Source organism: Ranitomeya variabilis, chromosome 2 (genome assembly GCF_051348905.1).
Source record: "Ranitomeya variabilis isolate aRanVar5 chromosome 2, aRanVar5.hap1, whole genome shotgun sequence".
NCBI classification, from domain to species: Eukaryota; Metazoa; Chordata; class Amphibia; order Anura; family Dendrobatidae; genus Ranitomeya; species Ranitomeya variabilis.
The window spans coordinates 184,937,682-184,949,603 of NC_135233.1; the positions used below are offsets into that span (position 1 = coordinate 184,937,682).

Consider the following 11,922-nt stretch of genomic DNA (forward strand, 5'->3'; position numbering starts at 1 on the left):
GCGATCACCCGCCGCTATTAACTAGTTAAATGCCGCTGTCAAACGCAGACAGCGGCATTTAACTACCGCATCCGGCCGGAAATGAGCGCATCGCCGACCCCCGTCACATGATCGGGTGTCGGCGATGCTCCTCCATTGTAACCATAGAGGTCCTTGAGACCTCTATGGTTACTGATTGCCGGTGGCTGTGAGCGCCCCCCTGTGGTCGGCGCTCACAGCACACCTGCATTTTAGCTACATAACAGCGATCTGATGATCGCTGTTATGTAGCAGAGCCGATCGGGCTGTGCCTGCTTCTAGCCTCCCATGGAGGCTATAGAAGCATGGCAAAAGTTAAAAAAAAAAGTTTTTAAAAATGTGAAAAAAATAAAAAAAATATAAAAGTTTAAATCACCCCCCTTTCGCCCCAATCAAAATAAATCAATAAAAAAAAAAACCCAACCTACACATATTTGGTATCGCCGCGTTCAGAATCGCCCAATCTATCAATAAAAAAAAAGCATTAACCTGATCGCTAAATGGCGTAATGAGAAAAAAATTCGAAACGCCAGATTTACGTTTTTTTGGTCGCCACGACATTGCATTAAAATGCAATAACGGGCGATCAAAAGAACGTATCTACACCAAAATGCTATCATTAAAAACGCCAACTCGGCACGCAAAAAATAAGCCCTCACCTGACCCCAGATCACGAAAAATGGAGACGCTACGAGTATCGGAAAATGGCGCAATTTTGTTTTGTTTTGTTTTTTGTAAAGTTTGGAATTTTTTTTCACCACTTAGGTGAAAAATAACCTAGTCATGTTAGGTGTCTATGAACTCGTAGTGACCTGGAGAATCATAATGGCAGGTCAGTTTTAGCATTTAGTGAACCTAGCAAAATAGGCAAGCAAAAAACAAGTGTGGGATTGCACTTTTTTTGCAATTTCACTGCACTTGGAATTTTTTTCCCGTTTTCTAGTACACGACATGCTAAAACCAATGATGTCGTTCAAAAGTACAACTCGTCCCGCAAAAAATAAGCACATGGCCAAATTGACGGAAAAATAAAAAAGTTATGGCTCTGGGAAGGAGGGGAGCGAAAAACGAAAACTGAAAAACGGAAAAAGCTCCGGGGGTGAAGGGGTTAAAAGCCGTCTTCCACTCATCACATTGACGGACTCTTATGAGGTTGTACGCCCCCCTGAGGTCAAGCTTGGTGAACCACTTAGCACCTGCCACCTGGTTGAACAAATCTGGTATCAGAGGCATAGGATATGGATCACGAACCGTAATCTGGTTCAACTCCCTGAAATCCAAACACGAGCGTAATCCGCCATCTTTCTTCTTCACGAAGAAGAACCCTGCTGCCACCGGCGAGGATGACAGCCTGATGTGCCCTTTGCTCCAGCTTTCCGAAATGTAATCTTTTAACACTTGTCTCTCTGGACTGGAGATGTTAAACATCTGTGCTTTAGGTAATTTAGCCCCTGGTTTAAACCTGATAGAACAGTCATAAGGACGATGTGGCGGCAGCTCTGAACAACCCTTCTCAGAGAACACATCCACAAAATCCTGAAGTGACTCCGGAACGCTTGAAGTCACCGCAGCCACACATGTGGCCAGGCAATTCTCCTGGCAGAACTCGCTCCACCGAATTATGTCCTGAGTTTTCCAGTCAATTACCGGGTTGTGCATAGACAACCAAGGAAAACCCAAAACCACCTGAGCAGGAAGATTCCTCAGCACCTTACATGTAACCCGCTCAGAATGTAGAACTCCAATGTGGAGTTTCACCTCAGCCACAAATTCAGTAATCTCCCCCTGAGAGAGAGGAGCAGCATTGATGGTGACCACGCGGATAGGATGAGACAGTTTTTCAATCCTAAAACCTGCTGTGCGCGCAAACCCCTCATCAATGAGATTTGTGGCTGAACCACTATCCATAAAAACAGTAATTGGCAGCTCACTGCCAGCAACAAAAAGCTTAGCAGGGAGCATGCACTGAGAAACCACCATGGAGGATAAACATAAGCTCAGACTGGTCTCCTCCACACCCTCTGAGCTCAGAAGTTTTCCGCCGTTGCGTTTTTCTTAGGCAGCAGAGGACAGATGTTAATAAAATGACCAGTTTTACCACAGTAAAAACAGGCTCCCTGCTTCCTGAGCTCAGGGGCTCGATGCTTGACATGTGACACCCCTGCGATTTGCATAGGCTCCGTGGGCTCACCTGCAGCAACCTCACGTGAACCTAAACCCTCTCCCATAGGCGGTGTCTCATGCTCCCCCTGACGAAAACAGCGATCAATGCGGACCACCAGACTCATAGCGGAATCTAGAGAAGTAGGAGTCTCGTACATCAGAAGGGCTTTTATAACCCTTCCAGAAATCCCATGTATAAACTGACTCCGCAATGCTGCATCATTCCATTGGGTATCGATCGCCCAGCGACGAAATTCAGAACAGTCCTCTGCAACTCGCTCCCCCTGGCGAACAGAGCGTATCTTAGATTCTGCCAGAGCCATTCTGTCAGGTTCATCGTAGATTTTCCCAAGAGAAGAAAAAAAACTCTCCACAGAGACAAATGCCGCAGAATCAGATGGCAAAGAAAATGCCCATGCTTGGGGATCCCCACTTAACAATGACAACACCAGGCCCACACGCTGAGCCTCATTACCCGAAGATATCAGGCGCATACGGAAATATAGTTTGCAAGCTTCACAAAAAGAAACAAATTTACTGCGCTCCCCAGCAAATTTTTCAGGCAACGGAAAATTAGGCTCAGTAACTCTTCCTGTCGCTCCAGCTTGCCCATTGGACACTGCTAGTCCCTGTTGCTGCACTGCCCCCCTCAACTCAGTGACCTGTAGGGACAGCACCTCCAACTGGCGGGTTATGGAAGTCATGGGATCCATGACAAAACAAAAAAAAAAGAAACCCCTTTTTTTTGTTGTTGTTGGGCCGATTATAATGTCAGTGAGAGACTAGGTGAGCGAGAGCTAATAACCCGGGCTCCTGCAATTTCCCTAAGACTAGGGAAATCCTGACTGACCCTCTACCTGAAGTTTACACTGATGGTGTGCATGTTCAGGCCTCGAACCTCACCCTAACTCCTGAGCTCAGCCCTAGGCTGAAACCTCCACCCACGGAAAATATACACCACGCCGCAGACACTCAGGAATACACTATAAATGTGCAGGGCAAAATAAACACAAATATAGGAAGGAGTAAATAAGACGAAGGAATATACACCACCAGCAACGAATCTCCAACCACCAGCTCTCCACTCCAGACCGAGATGATAACGCAAGACAGAAGCTATAATCGGCGACGCCCAATGATCAGGAGAACTATTATAGGCCATGGAAATGGACCAGCTTCCAATCCGAGGATCAGGTAAATTAACCCCAGAACAGCTAGACAAAATCTAGCAGACGCCAATGAGTAAATAGTGGTCAAAAGCGGAATTACCGCTGTCTGTCGGACGACCTGGTCTGAACAGCGTCCGACATGACAGCGATGACGCAATTAGTGTGAGCGCCGCCCTCTGCCTGAACAGTCAGCGCAGAGGAGCCGGAAGACACAGCGGCGCTCAGCGGTGGAACGGGAAAGGTGAGTATAGCAAGTGACGGGGGCCTAAGCGACGAGAGGTGAGCATGTGATTTTTTATTTTTTTTTATCGCAGCAACAGCATATGGGGCAAATATCTCTATGGAGCATCTTATGGGGCCATGTGCAGCGTTATATGGGGGCATACTCCGCATTTGTGCAGCATTATATGGAGTATAATAGTCTATGGAGCATCTTATGTGGCCATAATCAACGTTTCTGCAGAATTATATGGGGGCAAATATCTCTATGGAGCATCTTATGGGGCAATGATCAGCATTTGTGCAGCATTGTATGGGGCAAATGTGTCTATGGAGCATCTTATGGGGTCATAATCAACATTTGTGCAGCATTATATGGGGCATATTTTAATATGGAGCATCTTATGGGGCCCATCATAAACTGTATGGAGCATTATATGGGGCATGTTTTGTATGGAGCATTATATGGGGCTCCTGATTCAATATGGATATTCAAAAACACTTAACGGACTGATGTCTCAATTAATTTTACTTTTATTGGTATCTATTTTTATTTTTGACCTTTACCGGTAGCTGCTGCATTTTCCACCCTAGGCTTATATTCGAGTCATTAAGTTTTCCCAGTTTATTGTGGCGAAATTAGGGGTCTCGGCTTATACTCGAGTATATACGGTAAACACAGTGAGCGACCAATCAGCGAAGCGTGGTTTAAATCCCGCGCCAATTAGCGGCCGAACTGCGCCTGTCGTTGATTGGTCACGGTCGGCCGGGCATGAGCAATCAGCGATATTGGGGCGGGATTTGAACACCGCTTCACTTTTTACTATTGATGCTGCCTATACAGCATCAATAGTAAAAAGATATAATGTTAAAAATAATAATAAATAATAATAATTAAAAAAAAAATAATAATAATTGTGATATTCTCACCTTCCAGCGCCCCAGGCAGGTATGGCACAGCTATCTATGGGGCCATAATCAAAGGTGCAGAGCATTGTATAGCACAGCTATCTATGGGGCCATAATCAAAGGTGCAGAGCATTGTATAGCACAGCTATCTATGGGGCCATAATCAAAGGTGCAGAGCATTATATATGGCACAGCTTTATGTGGAGCATCTATGGGGCCATAATGAACGGTGCAGAGCATTATATGTGGCACAGCTTTATGTGGAGCATCTATGGGGCCATAATGAACGGTATGGAGTATCTATTTTTATTTTTGAAATTCACCGGTAGCTGCTGCATTTTCCACCCTAGGCTTATACTCGAGTCAATAAGTTTTCTCATTTTTTTGTGGCAAAATTAGGGGGGGTCGGCTTATACGGTAGATTTAAAGTGCTACTCCAGCACTAAAAAAAAATAAATGCTTGAGTGGTGCTTTATAAGGTGATACAAGTAATACAAAGATAATTTAAAAAAATCATAATGTTTGTTATAAAAATGAGTTCCAAATTATTGATAGCATTTTGGGGACTTAAAGGGGTGGTCACATAAGCAAGCCAACTCAGTGATCAGTTGTTCAAGGCCACGGTTAATACAAGGGGGTTGCACTAGCGGCAATCCACCCCATGACATCTCTACAAAGATCATGCCAGACTAGGAGATTAGAGTGGTGTGCACTCATATATCTCTATAGCTGATCTAAGCTGTGACTATGGTATTGCAAGCTCTTCTCTTGTATTACCTCACTTGGATCCAGCCTTCTACATTCTGGGCTCCTAGAAACTTGGAGACCATTTTGAAACTGAATATTTCCAGAGCAAAAGTGTTTCACGTTAACCTTAAAGAAAACATGGACTAGAACTTTTCACTGTCATTATTTACAGCAAAAGCTTGATTATGTTTGCATCATAGCCTAGTAAAATGTGGTTGGACAATTCGCAGAACTGGATGTCTCTTATCTTTTTTGTTAGTTTCCAATTGTGCAGCTCTTATTTCTGTCCATAATAAAATGAAACACCCCCTGTGCATTGAGGGATACAGTTGCCATGACAACAGTTCCACACCTGAGAAGTATTACGGTATGTAGGGGTCCAAATATTTTGAACTGGAGCAGTGACTGCTACTCTATGGGTCGGTACAGTTGCCATAGCAACAGCACATGCTTAAGAGTCTCACCTTGTCAGACAGATCAGGTTAGGTGGAAGTATTGCTATGCTGGAGGTGCAAGCAGTTCAGGCCATCAAAAGCCCATGGCTGAATGTCAGAAATAGGCCGGGGTCACACTGCGTGAAACTCAAGTGAGTCTCTCACATCAAGTTCCGGCACTCGGGACCAGAGCGTGCAGCTGCATAGAAATACATGGAGGCGCACACTCGAGTGCCAGCAGCAGTGCGGGGACTTGATGCGCGAGTTTCTCGCATTGAACTCGCAAGTGTGACCCCAGCCTTAATGATTTATACACAATAATCATTCGGGAACTTTTGAAGCAAAATACACACATAAAATCTGCAGTATTTGTATAGTATGTGCAACTAACTATATTGGAAGCATTTTTGTTAAAAAAAAATAAAAAAAAATGCTACAAGTCTAATATAAATTATCAAACAGCACAGACATGGCATTCGTAGACATAGTACCAGTGCATGCACGGCATTGTTAAGGATTCCCTGGGTTACTAGAAGTGTACCACAAGGTTCCCCTTGTCATCTATTGTCTCCAAAACATTAATGATATAATTTATGACAGACTATTCTAATAAGGACAATGTGTAGAAAGTTCACGATGTCCATGTACACCGTGGCCGTAAGACGACAGTATCCGGGTCCATGTACACCGTGGCCGTAAGACGACAGTATCCGGGTCCATGTACACCGTGGCCGTAAGACGACAGTATCCGGGTCCATGTACACCGTGGCCGTAAGACGACAGTATACGGGTCCATGTACACCGTGGCCGTAAGACGACAGTACACGGGTCCATGTACACCGTGGCCGTAAGACGACAGTACACGGGTCCATGTACACCGTGGCCGTAAGACGACAGTACACGGGTCCATGTACACCGTGGCCGTAAGACGACAGTATACGGGTCCATGTACACCGTGGCCGTAAGACGACAGTATACGGGTCCATGTACACCGTGGCCGTAAGACGACAGTATCCGGGTCCATGTACACCGTGGCCGTAAGATGACAGTATACGGGTCCATGTACACCGTGGCCGTAAGACGACAGTATCCGGGTCCATGTACACCGTGGCCGTAAGACGACAGTATACGGGTCCATGTACACCGTGGCCGTAAGACGACAGTATACGGGTCCATGTACACCGTGGCCGTAAGACGACAGTATACGGGTCCATGTACACCGTGGCCGTAAGACGACAGTATACGGGTCCATGTACACCGTGGCCGTAAGACGACAGTATACGGGTCCATGTACACCGTGGCCGTAAGACAACAGTATCCGGGTCCATGTACACCGTGGCCGTAAGACAACAGTATACGGGTCCATGTACACCGTGGCCGTAAGACGACAGTATACGGGTCCATGTACACCGTGGCCGTAAGACGACAGTATACGGGTCCATGTACACCGTGGCCGTAAGACGACAGTATACGGGTCCATGTACACCGTGGCCGTAAGACGACAGTATCCGGGTCCATGTACACCGTGGCTGTAAGACGACAGTATCCGGGACCATGTACACCGTGGCCGTAAGACGACAGTATCCGGGACAATGTACACCGTGGCCGTAAGACGACAGTATCCGGGTCCATGTACCCCGTGGCCGTAAGACGACAGTACGCATACTGTATACAGACCGGTACACTATATATTGGCACACTTGTCACTGTAAGACGCAACTACAAATAACCAACCCTTGCTGTCATTTCCACACACTACTGGGAAGGACAATGGATGTAACCAGCCAGTAAAGCCTGGGGATTGCCTGATTCTTCACACTAATGCAATTTTACAAGGAGATCACTGAATTACAATGGTAAAAAGCAACAAGGTATTCAGGAGCAGCGAAGAACAAAGAAAAAACGGCCAACTCTAAAGGATGGAGATCTGAGGTAAAATTCGTGGCCGCCAGAGAACCGCGTAACATTCCAGAAGGACGTGGGGTCTGTCAGGACCATTGCCCGTCACACAGGGGAGCTGCAGGGAGAAGCCATTGTGAGACCTGTGCCCCCTGCCCGCCGCCCCCGGTGCTGCACCCAGCGGTGCTGGGGGAGCCGCTCACTGACTGCACCAATGCCCCATTACTCAGGAGGAGCAGCCGCGCAATCAGACCCGGCCGCAGCTTACCTCGGGGCAGGAGCCGCTCTCCTCCGCTGCCCGGAGTCTCTATGCAGGGCCTATCGCTCTACCGCCGCCCCCCTCACCTCCTCCTCCAGCGCGAGACCCACGTGATACCTGTCACGTGACATGCCTCCCTCTCCCCCGTTTGCTCCAGGTTGTCTGTCACTTCCCGACGTTCCCTGCCTCCTCTTGTGGCCGCGAGTGCCTGGCATCAGGGAGACATGATGTCATGGCTGTGCTGGGCGCTAGCTCGCTGCTGGGAGGGCTGCACTCGCCTCCCTGTCACCTTCCCACAGGGAAACATGAACGAACAGCTCACATTCACTTCTGCATTAAATAGTTTGGATTTCTAACAAGACTATGAAAACTGGCCTTGTTGCCCCTGGCAACCGATGAGAGCTCAGCAGAGGCGTAGCTAGGGTTTTGGTTCGGGGGGGGGAGCTTCTGAGTGGGCCCCTAACCAGGTAACCTTCATTACATCTGGGTGACGCACCTTAACCCCTTCATGACCCAGCCTATTTTGGCCTTAATGACCTGGCCGTTTTTTGCAATTCTGACCAGTGTCCCTTTATGAGGTAATAACTCAGGAACGCTTCAACGGATCCTAGCGATTCTGAGATTGTTTTTTCGTGACATATTGGGCTTCATGTTAGTGGTAAATTTAGGTCGATAATTTCTGAGTTTATTTGTGAAAAAAGTGGAAATTTGGCAAAAATTTTGAAAATTTCGCAATTTTCACATTTTGAATTTTTATTCTGTTAAACCAGAGAGTTATGTGACACAAAATAGTTAATAAATAACATTTCCCACATGTCTACTTTACATCAGCACAATTTTGGAAACAAATTTTTTTTTTGCTAGGAAGTTATAAGGGTTAAAATTTGACCAGTGATTTCTCATTTTTACAACAAAATTTACAAAACCATTTTTTTTAGGGACCACCTCACATTTGAAGTCAGTTTGAGGGTTCTATATGGCTGAAAATACCCAAAAGTGACACCATTCTAAAAACTGCACCCCTCAAGGTGCTCAAAACCACATTCAAGAAGTTTATTAACCCTTCAGGTGTTTCACAGCAGCACAAGAAACATGGAAGTAAAAAATGAACATTTAACTTTTTAGTCACAAAAATGATCTTTCAGCAACAATTTTTTTATTTTCCCAAGGGTAAAAGGAGAAACTGGACCACGGACGTTGTTGTCCAATTTGTCCTGAGTACGCTGATACCTCATATGTGGGGGTACACCACTGTTTGGGCGCACGGCAGGGCTCGGAAGGGAAGGAGCGCCATTTGACTTTTTCAATGAAAAATTGGCTCCAATCTTTAGCGGACACCATGTCGCGTTTGGAGAGCCCCCATGTGCCTAAACATTGGAGCTCCCCCACAAGTGACCCCATTTTGGAAACTAGACCCCCCAAGGAACTTATCTAGAAGCATAGTGAGCACTTTAAACCCCCAGGTGCTTCACAAATTGATCCGTAAAAATGAAAAAGTACTTTTTTTTCACAAAAAAATTATTTTAGCCTCAATTTTTTCATTTTCACATGGGCAACAGGATAAAATGGATCCTAAATTTTGTTGGGCAATTTCTCCTGAGTACACCAATACCTCACATGTGGGGGTAAACCACTGTTTGGGCACATGGTAAGGCTCGGAAGGGAAGGAGCGCCATTTGACTTTTTGAATGAAAAATTATCTCCATCGTTAGCGGACACCATGTCGCGTTTGGAAAGCCCCTGTGTGCCTAAACATTAGAGCTCCTCCACAAGTGACTCCATTTTGGAAACTAGACCCCCCAAGGAACTCATCTAGAGGCATAGTGAGCACTTTAAACCCCCAGGTGCTTCACAAATTGATCCGCAAAAATGAAAAAGTACTTTTTTTTCACACAAAATTTCTTTTAGCCTCAATTCTTTCATTTTCACATGGGCAACAGGATAAAATGGATCCTAAAATTAGTTGGGCAATTTCTCCTGAGTATGCCGATACCTCATATGTGGGGGTAAACCACTGTTTGGGTGCACGGCAAGGCTCGGAAGGGGAGGCGTGCCATTTGACTTTTTGAATGGAAAATTAGCTCCAATCGTTAGCGGACATCATGTCGCGTTTGGAGAGCCCCTGTGTGCCTAAACATTGGAGCTCCCCTACAAGTGACCCCATTTTGGAAACTAGACCCCCCAAGGAACTTATCTAGATGCATAGTGAGCACTTATAACCCCCAGGTGCTTCACAGAAGTTTATAACGCAGAGCCGTGAAAATAAAAAAATAATTTTTCTTTCCTCAAAAATGATTTTTAGCCCAGAATTTTTTATTTTCCCAAGGGTAATAGGAGAAATTGGACCCCAAATGTTGTTGTCCAGTTTGTCCTGAGTACGATGATACCCCATATGTGGGGGTAAACCACTGTTTGGGCGCACGGCAGGGCTCGGAAGGGAAGGCACGCCATTTGGCTTTTTGAATGGAAAATTAGCTCCAATCATTAGCGGACACCATGTCGCGTTTGGAGAGCCCCTGTGTGCCTAAACATTGGAGCTCCCGCACAAGTGAACCCATTTTGGAAACTAGACCTCCCAAGGAACTAATCTAGATGTGTGGTGAGCACTTTGAACCCCCAAGTGCTTCACAGAAGTTTATAACGCAGAGCCATGAAAATAAAAAATAATTTTTCTTTTCTCAAAAATGATTTTTTAGCCCACAATTTTTTATTTTCCCAAGGGTAACAGGAGAAATTGGACCCCAAAAGTTGTTGTCCAGTTTCTCCTGAGTACGCTGATACCCCATATGTGGGGGTAAACCACTGTTTTGGCACACGTCGGGGTTCGGAAGGAAAGTAGTGACGTTTTGAAATGCAGACTTTGATGGAATGCTCTGCGGGCGTCACGTTGCATTTGCAGAGCCCCTGATGTGCCTAAACAGTAGGAACTCCCCACAATTGACTCCATTTTGGAAACTAGACCCCCAAGGGAACTTATCTAGATGTGTAGTGAGCACTTTGAACCCCCAAGTGCTTCACAGAAGTTTATAACGCAGAGCCGTGAAAATAAAAAATGTGTTTCCTTTCCTCAAAAATATTTTTTTAGCCCAGAATTTTTTTATTTCTGCAAGAGTAACAGGAGAAATTGGACCCCAAAAGTTGTTGTCCAGTTTCTCCTGAGTACGCTGATACCGCATATGTGGGGGTAAACCACTGTTTTGGCACACGTCGGGGTTCGGAAGGGAAGTAGTGACGTTTTGAAATGCAGACTTTGATGGAATGCTCTGCGGGCATCAGGTTGCGTTTGCAGAGTCCCTGATGTGCCTAAACAGTAGGAACTCCCCACAAGTGACTCCATTTTGGAAACTAGACCCCCAAGGGAACTTATCTAGATGTGTGGTGAGCACTTTGCACCCCCAAGTGCTTCACAGAAGTTTATAACGCAGAGCCGTGAAAATAATTAATGTGTTTCCTTTCCTCAAAAATATTTTTTTAGCCCAGAATTTTTTATTTTTGCAAGAGTAACAGGAGAAATTGGACCCCAAAAGTTGTTGTCCAGTTTCTCCTGAGTACGCTGATACCCCATATGTGGGGGTAAACCACTGTTTGGGCACATGCCGGGGCTCGGAAGGGAAGTAGTGACGTTTTGGAATGCAGACTTTGATGGAATGGTCTGCGGGCATCATGTTACGTTTGCAGAGCCCCTGATATGCCTAAACAGTAGAAACCCCCCACAAGTGACCCCATTTTGGAAACTAGACCCCCCAAGGAACTTATCTAGATGTGTGGTGAGCACGTTCAACCCCCAAGTGCTTCACAGAAGTTTACAACGCAGAGCCGTGAAAATAAAAAATCATTTTTCTTTCCTCAAAAAAGATGTTTTAGCAAGCAATTTTTTATTTTCACAAGGGTAACAGGAGAATTTGGACCCCAATATTTGTTGCCCAGTTTGTTGTGAATACGCTGATACCCCATATGTGGGGGTAAACCACTGTTTGGGCACACGTCAGGGCTCGGAAGGGAAGTAGTGACATTTGAAATGCAGACTTTGATGGAATGGTCTGCGGGCGTCACATTGCATTTGCAGAGCCCCTGATGTGCCTAAACAGTAGAAACACCCCACAAG

General features: G+C 45.7%; 1 protein-coding gene across 2 annotated transcripts in view; it reads right to left on the minus strand.

Moving 5' to 3' along the window:
• TULP4 (TUB like protein 4) overlaps positions 1–8,148 on the minus strand; it is a 411,660-nt gene extending 403,512 nt beyond the window's left edge. Inside the window, exon 1 of one of the 2 annotated variants that reach the window (XM_077283286.1) lies at positions 7,935–8,148. The gene's annotated coding sequence lies outside the window, so the exon portion shown is untranslated. Of the gene's footprint in view, positions 1–7,826 lie in introns of both variants that reach the window. The other variant, XM_077283285.1, reaches the window with a different exon arrangement.
• Between the last annotated feature and the right edge of the window lie 3,774 nt (positions 8,149–11,922).